This window comes from Helianthus annuus, chromosome 10, assembly GCF_002127325.2.
Source record: "Helianthus annuus cultivar XRQ/B chromosome 10, HanXRQr2.0-SUNRISE, whole genome shotgun sequence".
NCBI lineage: Eukaryota > Viridiplantae > Streptophyta > Magnoliopsida > Asterales > Asteraceae > Helianthus > Helianthus annuus.
The window spans coordinates 30,566,320-30,581,267 of record NC_035442.2 but is presented as its reverse complement, the minus strand read 5'-3'; the positions used below and the strand labels follow the sequence as shown (position 1 = coordinate 30,581,267).

General features: G+C 38.6%; 1 long non-coding RNA gene across 1 annotated transcript; it reads left to right on the top strand.

The window, feature by feature from the left end:
- The first annotated feature begins 13,065 nt into the window (after window positions 1-13,065).
- On the top strand, window positions 13,066-13,430 carry LOC118482936. The gene is made up of 2 exons (XR_004869270.1): window positions 13,066-13,253; window positions 13,324-13,430. It is a non-coding gene; the product is annotated as an uncharacterized LOC118482936 (long non-coding RNA).
- Window positions 13,431-14,948: the final 1,518 nt, after the last annotated feature.

Sequence of the window (14,948 nt, the reverse complement as noted above, 5' to 3'; positions counted from 1 at the left end):
CATATCGTATAGTGTAGTGTAGTATGTGTCCCGTATAGATGTAATATCATATAGTATATGTCCCGTATAAGGCCTATAGGCACATACAAAACCTATAGGGATACGATACTATACTATACGATACGATGTTATACGATACTATACTATACGATACTCTACGATACGATACTATAGGATACGATATAACACCCGTATAGGCCGATAGGTGTAGTATAGGTCCCGTATAGGACTATAGGTGTGGTTTAGATCCCGTGTAGGCCTATGGGCATATACAAGACCTATAGAGAACCTATACGAGAATTATACTATACACTATACGATACGATACGATGCAATACAATACGATACTATAGGATACCATACAACACCCGTATAAGCCTATAGGTGTAGTATAGGTCCATTATAGGCCTATAGGTGTGGTTTAGGTCCCGTATAGGCCTATAAGCACATATAGAACCTATAGGGAACCTATACGAGACTTATACTATACACTATACGATATGATACTATACGATAGTATAGGATACCATACAACACTCGTATAGGCCTATAAGTGTAGTATAGGTCCCATGTAGGCCTATAGGCATATACAAGACCTTTAGGGAACCTATACGAGACTTATAGTATACACTATACGATACAATACGATACGATGCAATACGAGACGATACTACAGGATACCATACAACACTCATATAAGCCTATAGGTGTACTATAGGTCCCTTATAGGCCTATAGGTATGGTTTAGGCCCGTATAGGCCTATAGGCACATACAAAACCTATAGGGAACCTATACGAGACTTATATTATACATTATACGATACGATACTATACGATAGTATATGATACCATACAACACTCGTATAGGCCTATAGGTGTAGCATAGGTCTCGTATATGCCTATAGGCATATACAAGACCTGTACGAGACTTATACTATACACTATACGATATGATACGATACTACATTCATAGGCCTATATGAGGTTTATACGAGACTTATATTATACTATACTATACGATACTTAGAAATGTTTTTTAAAGTACTTATTATAGAACTTTGCTAAAACGATAAATAATGAATAAAATTGTTTCCTAAAAAATACACCCTTTATATACGTTGCGTATAGGCCTATACGCGGCGTATATTGATGTTGGGTTAAAATAAGTTGTACTTTATATTAGTTTGTGTTAGTTTTAGCACATTAAACATATTAATACATAGTTATTATTAATACATAGTTGTTTAATACATATGAAATTCTAAATGCATAAATGCACGTATGATATATATGTTGAAAAGTTATGGATAATTATTATTGCATATTTGTGGGCAACAATTAGTGAGAATAATATTAAAAGGAGATAGACACAGACAACGCATCATAAAGCTAGGCAATTTGAATTTAGACACCCATTACCAACACTGCATTATTCTTTTTCTTCGGATTGCCCCTTTATTGATACGCAGCCCAGGCCCATCACCCTATTCATGTCTCGTTAGACTTGGCCCAGTTGTGGAACAATTGTGTTTTAATTCAAATTAGAACGGTGTTTGCAGGAGGATGGGATTTATATACATCATATCAACTGTGTACGGGGGAGATCTTGGAGAATTCGCAGCCGTCATACGTAAAGTAACAGGAACGAGTTCTAGCATTATTATTCATCTTCCAAGCCAATCAATGAAGTCTAATCTAATCGGGATGACAACCGAAGCGGTGAAGACTATCATGCGCGGCTAAGCCTCTCGTGACTTTCGCCCGGATGAACGTTTACGCGGTTTTACTTAATTATTCGTTTTTTCTGATTCTTGTAAACTGGTACAGCTTGACCACTTGTGTTGGATTATTGGTAAACGATTCCTGTATTTGAATTACTTGTCATTTATTAAGCGTATTGGCAACTTTCTTGCGTTGTTAGCGGGTTAGTAAATTGGTGGGTGGTTGATACAATCAAACGGGTTATTAAGTTGCATAGTGAATCTTAAAAACTATCCTTACTAACCAATCAATTTCATTAATTCCGAGGCCATGTCTATGTGGTGTTTTGAATCAGAAAACGGATTTTTATATTAAAACGGGTATTCGGGATTCCGGGTGGAGGTTACTTCTTCTCATCTTGATAACACTTTTCGTGACAAATCGTGTTTTCTTTTAAAATGACAAACAAACCCCCAACTTAGATAGTTTAGTTTTAATTAATTTTCTTTAACGCTAACCACAAATTCCCCGTGGATACGATACCCTTACGCTATCTACGTAGTTTATTTAGGTTTTTGATTGACCCTTACGACAGTCATCAAAATGGTGCCGTTGCCGGGGAATTAGTGCGCTTAGTGTTAGTTAGTTAGTTAGTTAGTTAGTTAGTTAGTTAGTTGTTCTTGCTTTCTAAAAAAACCTAAAAAAAAAAACTAAAAATATTTTTTGTTTTATCTAGTTTGTTCGTGATTTACGTGGGTAGTTGAGCTGTGTTTGTGCAGGATGACAGATCTTACTATATTTTGCGGCTCTTCTACATGCAAGTTGTGCGGGGAACCACTTCACCCGTGTATCGGTTGCCACGAGGCCCGATTTAGACGGGAAAAAGCGAGATTGGAAGAACTACCGATGCCTTGCTATGAGAATTCTTCCTATCTACCATATTTCTACAATTCTGATACAACAGTGGAGGATGGCTTTTATTCTGACAGATGGGATCGGGACGAGGATGCTTATTATGAGCCAAGGACGGATGGACGATGTTTCTGTTGCGGTCGTGATCATACTTATGATTATGATGATGTGTGTGCGGTGTATTTGGAAAATCCAGAGTATTGGAATAAAAAAATGATGGATGCGTACATCTCAAGACCGTATCAGGGATACCGACAATATCATCCCGAGGAATATTCTGAGCCCGAGGGTGTCCATACTTATCAGACCGAGGAGGATAAAAAGCTTGCCATGTTGGAAGTGATTTTGTCCAAAATCGAGCAGTATTTATCAGCACCCAGCCTTTCTGATGAAAATCGAATCAGCTTTCTAGTTTCCAAGTGTCAGACATTAAAACTGAAGAAAGAAATAGAAGAGCGTCTCTCACCATTACCTGATGATATTAGAGATCATTCTCACATGGAGGAGGAGGTTGTGGAGTATAATACCACATCAATGAATCCTTTATCTGATGAAGAGTCACTGGTGGATCAGATGGTGTGTGAGGATGATGAGGCACAGCAGTCTGATGAGGTGAATGTGTGTACCAAACCTCTTCCCATATTAATCATTTCAATTAACAAGTGTGGGGAAGAGGGTTCAAGGAAGAAGATGAAAAGGGCGAAGCTACAAGACATCGGTGTATATCTTGTGAAATGGATCAGCGAAACCCGCAGGTGCTTTCTATACATGCCAATTATACCGATGAGCTTATGGAGATGCCATGTAAAATTCCGGGCATTCATTGGAAATACAAGGGGTAAATGTGCATTGAGACCACCGTAGTGCGTATCAGGTACGATCTAGCTGAAGATCTAAAACTTAGCGCTCTCGGGGGGCAGCCCGAGGATGTAGAGTATTGTATTTTTTGTTTTGTTTTGTATTGCGTGTGTGTTCTTGCAGGTTTTATTTATCTTCACGGATGCGTTTACTCAAGTGTGGGGAAGTCTGAGGAGGTGACGATCACTTTTGTCCATACTCAATCTCCATTTGGACGAAAGTGATTCGAATTATGTCAAGACAAGCATCCCATGTTGAAGCAGCCGCGAATGAAATGCTATACGGTTGCTGTGGAACAAGGCTCAGAAGATTCATCCGCGTCAAATCAGGGGAGTCTGTTCCATTATCTGTGTGTTTTTATTTTTGTGTTTAGTGTGTCGTAAATAGTTTCTCGCTCCATTGAGGACAATGTAGGAATTAAGTGTGGGGAGGGGAGACTAGTGTCTAGTTGTGTCGTAGTGTCATAGTCGTGTCAGTCAGTCGTTTCGTATAAAAAAAATTAAAAAAAATTAAAAAATAAAAAATGTTTTGAGAAAGTTTTTGCAATAAATGGAAGATGATAGGTAGAATTGGATCGTTGGCATTTGATTACTATATATATGAGATAATAAACGGTCGAGCATGCGTCTAACTTAGGATATGTGGGTAGGCCCAGCCAGTTGAAAGGTTTCTTAGGAATGATATAAAATACCTTAAATTAGGAGTCTTGTGGGTTCTCGCTTTAGGAGCTTTGGTAAAACTGAAACTGTGGAAAGTATAAGAGGTACGTCATAAGTAAAAAAACTTATAAGTTTTTTCCGATTAAACTGGCACACCTGTTTCTTTTTGTGAAAACAAATCCGCAACAGTGTGGCGCCCAAAAAAAAATCCATCCATTCATCTGAGCACATGTAAAAAAAAACGTGAAGTTTATGGCATTAACCATGGGGATGGTGACTCGTGTGGCGTATGTCCGCTGAACTAATCGTATACAAAAGCATGTAAAGCTCGCAACATCATTCATCTATCCATCAAAAGTTTAATCGGAATAGCATAAGGGTTTTTTTATATAAGACGGTAGATTTAATATCTTTTAATCTCATAAGCTTGAAACGGGATTAGGTGGCGCTGTAGTCATTTGAGCGTGGGATCCATAGATACTATAAATTATTTGAACTTAAATGAATCTGGAATAAGGGCTTGGAAGCTGGCGGTTGGGTTTAAGTGGATCGTATACCTGCAATCTTGGTTAACGTGTGGTTTGGCATATTAATAAAATAATCGAATATATTAGATGCCAATGTTTTTTATTGTGATTCCATTGCAAATAATTTTTCGGGACGAAAAAAGATAAGTGTGGGGATGTGATGTCGGGTTAAAATAAGTTGTACTTTATATTAGTTTGTGTTAGTTTTAGCACATTAAACATATTAATACATAGTTATTATTAATACATAGTTGTTTAATACATATGAAATTCTAAATGCATAAATGCACGTATGATATATATGTTGAAAAGTTATGGATAATTATTATTGCATATTTGTGGGCAACAATTAGTGAGAATAATATTAAAAGGAGATAGACACAGACAACGCATCATAAAGCTAGGCAATTTGAATTTAGACACCCATTACCAACACTGCATTATTCTTTTTCTTCGGATTGTCCCTTTATTGATACGCAGCCCAGGCCCATCACCCTATTCATGTCTCGTTAGACTTGGCCCAGTTGTGGAACAATTGTGTTTTAATTCAAATTAGAACGGTGTTTGCAGGAGGATGGGATTTATATACATCATATCAACTGTGTACGGGGGAGATCTTGGAGAATTCGCAGCCGTCATACGTAAAGTAACAGGAACGAGTTTTAGCATTATTATTCATCTTCCAAGCCAATCAATGAAGTCTAATCTAATCGGGATGACAACCGAAGCGTTGAAGACTATCATGCGCGGCTAAGCCTCTCGTGACTTTCGCCCGGATGAACGTTTATGCGGTTTTACTTAATTATTCGTTTTTTCTGATTCTTGTAAACTGGTACAGCTTGACCACTTGTGTTGGATTATTGGTAAACATTTCTTGTATTTGAATTACTTGTCATTTATTAAGCGTATTGGCAACTTTCTTGCGTTGTTAGCGGGTTAGTAAATTGGTGGGTGGTTGATACAATCAAACGGGTTATTAAGTTGCATAGTGAATCTTAAAAACTATCCTTACTAACCAATCAATTTCATTAATTCCGAGGCCATGTCTATGTGGTGTTTTGAATCAGAAAACGAATTTTTATATTAAAACGGGTATTCGGGATTCCGGGTGGAGGTTACTTCTTCTCATCTTGATAACACTTTTCGTGACAAATCGTGTTTTCTTTTAAAATGACAAACAAACCCCCAATTTAGATAGTTTAGTTTTAATTAATTTTCTTTAACGCTAACCACAAATTCCCCGTGGATACGATACCCTACTTACGCTATCTACGTAGTTTATTTAGGTTTTTGATTGACCCTTACGACAGTCATCAAAATGGCGCCGTTGCCGGGGAATTAGTGCGCTTAGTGTTAGTTAGTTAGTTAGTTAGTTAGTTAGTTAGTTAGTTAGTAAACTTATTTTCGAATGTGCTTAGTAATGAAGATGCGGAGATTATGATTCGACCGGTTACGTCTGATGAGGTGAAGAATGCTATGTTTAGTATTGGGGAGGACAAGGCCCCTGGTCCGGATGGGTATACGTCGGGTTTTTTCAAGAAAGCGTGGGAGATTGTAGGGAACGAAGTTACTAATGCGGTTCTTCAGTTTTTTGAAAACGGTAAACTTTTTAAACAGATTAATCATACTATTCTTGCTTTGCTCCCGAAAAAAGACATTCCGGATTCGGTGTTGGACTATCGACCGATATCATGTTGCAATGTTTTGTACAAATGTATAAGCAAAATCATCACTGATCGTTTGAAAGGGAGTTTGGGATCTCTTGTTAGTGTTAACCAATCAGCCTTTGTGCCGGGTCGGAAGATTTCGGATAATATACTCCTCACTCAGGAATTGATGCACAATTATCATTTGAATAGGGGACCGTCCAGGTGTGCTTTTAAGATAGATATTCAGAAAGCATATGACACGGTAAACTGGAATTTTTTGGAGAATGTGCTGGTTTGGTTTGGGTTTCATCATAAAATGGTGAAATGGATCATGACGTGCGTGTCCACCGTCTCGTACTCGTTATGCATTAATGGTAGTCTGCATGGTTATTTCAGGGGTAAGCGGGGTTTAAGGCAAGGTGATCCTATGTCTCCTTACTTATTTACGCTAGTTATGGAGGTTCTATCGCTTCTGCTTAAGCGAGCTGCTAGTATGCCATTTAAATATCATGCTCAATGCGCCAAGGAGAAGATAATTAATTTGTCGTTCGCTGATGATTTATTTATCTTTGTGCATGGTGATGTGGTTTCTGTGAAGAAAGTAAAAGAAGCGCTGGAGACTTTTACTAACATTTCAGGTCTTGCACCTAGTCCAGCTAAGAGTACGGTGTTCTTTTGCAATGTGCCTCTTGCGGTACGGCAGGAAATTCTGAATATTATGCCTTATCAGGAGGGTATCCTTCCTGTTCGCTATCTTGGGGTTCCTCTGATCTCAACAAGACTCTTATATAAAGATTGCAAGATTCTTTTAGAACGTATGGAGAACAAGATTGTGAATTGGGCAACCAAAGCTTTATCGTTTGCTGGTAGGTTACAGCTTATTAAGTCGGTCCTCTCATCGATGCATATCTATTGGGCTTCAGTGTTCATTATTCCGACTAGGGTCATTAATGAGCTTGAAAAGCGGATTCGCAGATTTTTGTGGAATGCGGGATCGGAGGGTAGAGTTCGTGCAAAGGTGGCTTGGAATGATGTGTGTCTGCCGAAGAATGAGGGTGGATTGGGCATTAGAAGCATTGCTGATGTCAATAAATCGCTCATGGCAAACCATATTTGGAGTATCATCACGAAGCGGGAGTCTATTTGGGTGCGTTGGATTCACGATTATAAGCTTAAAGGTCGAAACTTTTGGGATGTTCCGTGTCGTGGGAGTATCAGTTGGGGATGGCGTAAGATCTTATCTATTCGTCATATCATTCGACCTCACATTTGGTCGTCTATTCAGAGTGGGTCTCAAACAAATGTTTGGAGTGATATGTGGTGCTCACTAAGTCCGCTTAGTTCCTTTATAACACCTCGGGCCATTGCTAATGCAGGTTTTTCGTTACAATCTACGGTTGCAGACGTTATTGACCAAAACGGGAATTGGAAGTGGCCGCAAGCGTGGTTGGACCTGTTTCCGGTATTATTTACGATTTCGGTTCCGAATATTGTCCCTAATTCTTGTGATCGTTTGGTGTGGAAAGGTTTGGATGGGAAAATTGATGAGTTCCAATCGGCTCAGGTGTGGAACACAATTCGGAATAGGGAGAATCAGGCGATGTGGGCGAACATGGTTTGGTTTTCTCAATGTATACCGAGGCATTCGTTTCATTTGTGGCTAGCGTTTCGGAATAAATTAAAAACTCAGGACCGGTTGACAGTTTGGGAAGCAGGGAGCCTTACGAATTTAAAGTTGATGTGTTGTCCGCTATGTTACTCGGACCGTGATAGTCGGGATCATCTTTTCTTCAGATGCCCTTTTGCGGAGCATGTGTGGAGTAATATCAAGATGTTAGGTCAGTTGAGAAGCGTAAACAATACGTGGGAATCGGTTTTAGGTTGGGTGGATCATCATTCAAGCTCTAAACAAGCGGATCATGTCATTTGTAAGTTGCTGATTGCGGCATCGGCGTACTACATATGGCAAGAGAGGAATAACAGAATGTTTAAAAATCTTAAGAGGTCGGAAGCCCAAGTAGTTGAGGTGATAAAGAACACGGTTCGAATGCGTATCATGGGCTTCAGGTTTCGATTGGAGTCAACGAAGAAAAGGATTTTCAAGTTGTGGAAGATTGAAGAGAATGAGAATAATGTAGCGAAGCCAGGCTAGCGTAGCTTTGTGTGTGTCTAGGTTTCGTTGGTTGTGTTTGTTTGGTTGTATTTGGTTTGGTCGTTTGGTTGGTTGTTTTTTCTTGTTTGCCTAGGCTTGGTCTGTCAAGTCTAGTTGGTGTGTCGTTTTTGATACACCCTTGTACTTAATCAGTTATTTATAAAATTCATCGGGGTAACCCTTTACCCAAAAAAAAAACCTAAAAAAAAACTAAAAATATTTTTTGTTTTATCTGGTTTGTTCGTGATTTACGTGGGTAGTTGAGCTGTGTTTGTGCAGGATGACAGATCTTACTATATTTTGCGGCTCTTCTACATGCAAGTTGTGCGGGGAACCACTTCACCCGTGTATCGGTTGCCACGAGGCCCGATTTAGACGGGAAAAAGCAAGATTGGAAGAACTACCGATGCCTTGCTATGAGAATTCTTCCTATCTACCATATTTCTACAATTCTGATACAACAGTGGAGGATGGTTTTTACTCTGACAGATGGGATCGGGACGAGGATGCTTATTATGAGCCAAGGACGGATGGACGATGTTTCTGTTGCGGTCGTGATCATACTTATGATTATGATGATGTGTGTGCGGTGTATTTGGAAAATCCAGAGTATTGGAATAAAAAAATGATGGATGCGTACATCTCAAGACCGTATCAGGGATACCGACAATATCATCCCGAGGAATATTCTGAGCCCGAGGGTGTCCATACTTATCAGACCGAGGAGGATAAAAAGCTTGCCATGTTGGAAGTGATTTTGTCCAAAATCGAGCAGTATTTATCAGCACCCAGCCTTTCTGATGAAAATCGAATCAGCTTTCTAGTTTCCAAGTGTCAGACATTAAAAATGAAGATAGAAATAGAAGAGCGTCTCTCACCATTACTTGATGATGTTAGAGATCATTCTCACATGGAGGAGGAGGTTGTGGAGTATAATACCACATCAATGAATCCTTTATCTGATGAAGAGTCACCGGTGGATCAGATGGTGTGTGAGGATGATGAGGCACAGCAGTCTGATGAGGTGAATGTGTGTACCAAACCTCTTCCCATATTAATCATTTCAATTAACAAGTGTGGGGAAGAGGGTTCAAGGAAGAAGATGAAAAGGGCGAAGCTACAAGACATCGGTGTATATCTTGTGAAATGGATCAGCGAAACCCGCAGGTGCTTTCTGTACATGCCAATTATACCGATGAGCTTATGGAGATGCCATGTAAAATTCCGGGCATTCATTGGAAATACAAGGGGTAAATGTGCATTGAGACCACCGTAGTGCGTATCAGGTACGATCTGGCTGAAGATCTAAAACTTAGCGCTCTCGGGAGGCAGCCCGAGGATGTAGAGTATTGTATTTTTTGTTTTGTTTTGTATTGCGTGTGTGTTCTTGCAGGTTTTATTTATCTTCACGGATGCGTTTACTCAAGTGTGGGGAAGTCTGAGGAGGTGACGATCACTTTTGTCCATACTCAATCTCCATTTGGACGAAAGTGATTCGAATTATGTCAAGACAAGCATCCCATGTTGAAGCAGCCGCGAATGAAATGCTATACGGTTGATGTGGAACAAGGCTCAGAAGATTCATCCACGTCAAATCAGGGGAGTCTGTTCCATTATCTGTGTGTTTTTATTTTTGTGTTTAGTGTGTCGTAAATAGTTTCTCACTCCATTGAGGACAATGTAGGAATTAAGTGTGGGGAGGGGAGACTAGTGTCTAGTTGTGTCGTAGTGTCATAGTCGTGTCAGTCAGTCGTTTCGTAAAAAAAAATTGAAAAAAAATAAAAAAAAATAAAAAATGTTTTGAGAAAGTTTTTGCAATAAATGGAAGATGATAGGTAGAATTGGATCGTTGGCATTTGATTACTATATATATGAGATAATAAACGGTCGAGCATGCGTCTAACTTAGGATATGTGGGTAGGCCCAGCCAGTTGAAAGGTTTCTTAGGAATGATATAAAATACCTTAAATTAGGAGTCTTGTGGGTTCTCGCTTTAGGAGCTTTGGTAAAACTAAAACTGTGGAAAGTATAAGAGGTACGTCATAAGTAAAAAAACTTATAAGTTTTTTCCGATTAAACTGGCACACCTGTTTCTTTTTGTGAAAACAAATCCGCAACAGTGTGGCGCCCAAAAAAAAAATCCATCCATTCATCTGAGCACATGTAAAAAAAACGTGAAGTTTATGGCATTAACCATGGGGATGGTGACTCGTGTGGCGTATGTCCGCTGAACTGATCGTATACAAAAGCATGTAAAGCTCGCAACATCATTCATCTATCCATCAAAAGTTTAATCGGAATAGCATAAGGGTTTTTTTATATAAGACGGTAGATTTAATATCTTTTAATCTCATAAGCTTGAAACGGGATTAGGTGGCGCTGTAGTCTTTTGAGCGTGGGATCCATAGATACTATAAATTATTTGAACTTAAATGAATCTGGAATAAGGGCTTGGAAGCTGGCGGTTGGGTTTAAGTGGATCGTATACCTGCAATCTTGGTTAACGTGTGGTTTGGCATATTAATAAAATAATCGAATATATTAGATGCCAATGTTTTTGATTGTGATTCCATTGCAAATAATTTTTCGGGACGAAAAAAGATAAGTGTGGGAATGTGATTTCGGGTTAAAATAAGTTGTACTTTATATTAGTTTGTGTTAGTTTTAGCACATTAAACATATTAATACATAGTTATTATTAATACATAGTTGTTTAATACATATGAAATTCTAAATGCATAAATGCACGTATGATATATATGTTGAAAAGTTATGGATAATTATTATTGCATATTTGTGGGCAACAATTAGTGAGAATAATATTAAAAGGAGATAGACACAGACAACGCATCATAAAGCTAGGCAATTTGAATTTAGACACCCATTACCAACACTGCATTATTCTTTTTCTTCGGATTGCCCCTTTATTGATACGCAGCCCAGGCCCATCACCCTATTCATGTCTCATTAGACTTGGCCCAGTTGTGGAACAATTGTGTTTTAATTCAAATTAGAACGGTGTTTGCAGGAGGATGGGATTTATATACATCATATCAACTGTGTACGGGGGAGATCTTGGAGAATTCGCAGCCGTCATACGTAAAGTAACAGGAACGAGTTCTAGCATTATTATTCATCTTCCAAGCCAATCAATGAAGTCTAATCTAATCAGGATGACAACCGAAGCGGTGAAGACTATCATGCGCGGCTAAGCCTCTCGTGACTTTCGCCCGGATGAACGTTTACGCGGTTTTACTTAATTATTCGTTTTTTCTGATTCTTGTAAACTGATACAGCTTGACCACTTGTGTTGGATTATTGGTAAACGTTTCTTGTATTTGAATTACTTGTCATTTATTAAGCGTATTGGCAACTTTCTTGCGTTGTTAGCGGGTTAGTAAATTGGTGGGTGGTTGATACAATCAAACGGGTTATTAAGTTGCATAGTGAATCTTAAAAACTATCCTTACTAACCAATCAATTTCATTAATTCCGAGGCCATGTCTATGTGGTGTTTTGAATCAGAAAACGGATTTTTATATTAAAACGGGTATTCGGGATTCCGGGTGGAGGTTACTTCTTCTCATCTTGATAACACTTTTCGTGACAAATCGTGTTTTCTTTTAAAATGACAAACAAACCCCCAATTTAGATAGTTTAGTTTTAATTAATTTTCTTTAACGCTAACCACAAATTCCCCGTGGATACGATACCCTACTTACGCTATCTACGTAGTTTATTTAGGTTTTTGATTGACCCTTACGACAGTCATCATATATAAAGGGTCAAAAAGAGAATTTACCACAGGTTTAGGGTTTAGAAAAACAAAAAAAAACTACTCTTTATATACGCTGCGTATAGGCGTATAGGCCTATACGCAGCGTATATAAAGGGCCAAAAAGACAATTTTACCCCTTGTTTGGGCTGCGTATAGCCCCCAATCCAGGGGTAAAATGGTCTTTTTTACTATAAGTCGCGTATAGCCCTGTATGTGGCGTATATATGGGGCAAGTTTGGTAAAATGACCATTTTACCCCTGGATTGGGGGCTATATGCAGCCCAAACCAGGGGTAAAATTGTCTTTTTGACCCTTTGTATACGCTGCGTATAGGCCTATACGCAGCGTATACAAAGGGTCAAAAAGACAATTTTACCCCTGGTTTGGGCTGCATATAGCCCCCAATCCAGGGGTAAAATGGTCATTTTACCAAACTTGCCCCATATATACGCAGCGTATATAAAGAGTAGTTTTTTTAGAAACATTTATGCAATATTAATCGTTTTAGCAAAGTTTTATTAAAAAAATAAATTTTCTATTTTAAATAAATAAAAAAGTAGAGTTAAATGCCCGGATAGTGCCTGTGGTTTGCCTTTTTTCACCTTTAGTCCCTAACTTTCTAAAATTACAGCTATAGTCCCCAACTTTTCAATTTTCGTTCCCGGATAGCCCCTGTGTCTTACATCAGTTAGTTTTCTCAGTTAAGAGGGTGTGAAATGACTAGAATGCCCCTGAACAATAAAAAAATAAAAAATAAAAATAACCCCCCTCATCTTCTTCCTCCCCTCCCTCTCTAAAACCCACCACCACCTTCAATCCACCACCTTTACCGTCACCTTCAACCTACCACCACCTCCACAGTCACCTTCAACCCACCCCACCCCCACCTCCACCCTGATGCTCGTCTGCCACAGCTTTGCAAGGGTTAGAATATCTCGACAACATCTGGTATTCCGGCAAGTTTGGGTGGCTGAACCAAAGTTGAAGATCATCTATATCACCTCTTATTTAACACAGGTATTAATTATTTTAGGGTTCTTTTTGGCAATTGATGATATTATTTGGGGCTTTTGTGGTGGGTTTGTAGATCCGCAATCCAAGTGGTGGAAAATTTGGGTATCGTTTCGGTTTCTGTACGAATCAATTCATATATAACAAATTCAATGTACAAGCAGCCTTGAAGGGATTCCTATTTGAATCAGTTCATTTGTTTACTTTACACTAATCATGGATTCAATGTACAAGCAGCTTTGTAGATTGTTGTTTTTACTATCAGGTTCTTCAAATTTTTGCCTTTTTTATCAAGTTGTTCTTACTAGTCATCATATCTCAAAGAAATTGGAAACAAAAAACAAAACCCTAATCTCAGGATCAATAAGCCATGTTCAAAGATTGTATCATTTTGTTATAAATTTCTTTTTATTAGTTTGACGGTTGAGGAATTTCTACAAAAGATGATATTAGGCTGTGGCACACGAGCATCAGGGTGGGGGTGGAGTGGGTTGAAGGTGACTGTGGAGGTGGTGGTGGCTTAAGGTGACGGTGGAGGTGGTGGATTGAAGGTGGTGGTGGTGGGTTGAAGGTGGTGCGTTTTAGAGAGAGATGGGAGGAAGAAGATGAGGTGGGCCATCTTTATTTTTTATTTTTTTATTGTTCAGGGGCAATCTAGTCATTCACACCATCTTAACTGAGAAAACTAACTGATGTTAGACACATGGACTATCCAGGAATGAAAATTGAAAAGTTGGGGACTATAGCTGTAATTTTAGAAAGTTAGGGATTAAAGATGAAAAAAGGGCAAACCACAGGGACTATCCGGGCATTTAACTCAAAAAAGTAAGTATGTCTTAAAAACTTTCGACTCTCAAACCTCTTTTGGAAAAATAACCGTATCAAACCGGAAATTATGATGAATAACGCCGGAAGTTTTGAAGCAACTTTACTTCGACTCTTTTCTTTATCATATACTACACACATAAACGACTTACATTGATCCCTATTTAAATCTTTCTTTCCTTTTTCAGAATTACTGATAGTCTTTCGAGGTAATTTCCAGTAGGTCCCATTTCAAAAGTAGTGGTGGACTTGGACTTTATTTTTATAAAACCTTACACAATTCGCATGGTTTCTTCCACTTCTTCACTCAAACCTTCCTTCCAAAATTTCATATCCATAATGGTTGAACTTTTACTAGAGTCCTCATCAACTAATGATGATAACTGTACATATGACGTATTTTTAAGTTTTAGAGGTGCTGACACTCGTAATCGTTTCACCGATCACATCTACAACGCCCTTTTGAATGCTGGTATCAAGGCGTTTTTGGACGATGAAGATATCGAAACCAGAGAACCGTTGAAACCAACATTAAAGAGTGCGATTAAATCATCTAGGGCTTTTGTTATCGTGTTGTCCAAGAATTACGCTTTTTTCAACATGGTGTCTTGATAAACTAGACCTAAACTACACATATAGTCCTATACGAGACTTATATTACACCTGTAGGCCTACGTGGGACCTATACTACATCCATAGGCCTATACGAGACCTATAAGTATATACGAGACCTATACAAGACTTATACTACATCATATGATATGATACGATACTACACATATATGCCTATACACGACTTATACTACACTATACGATACAATACAATACGATACGATAAGATACAATTTTATACTAAACGTATAGGCCTATACGAGA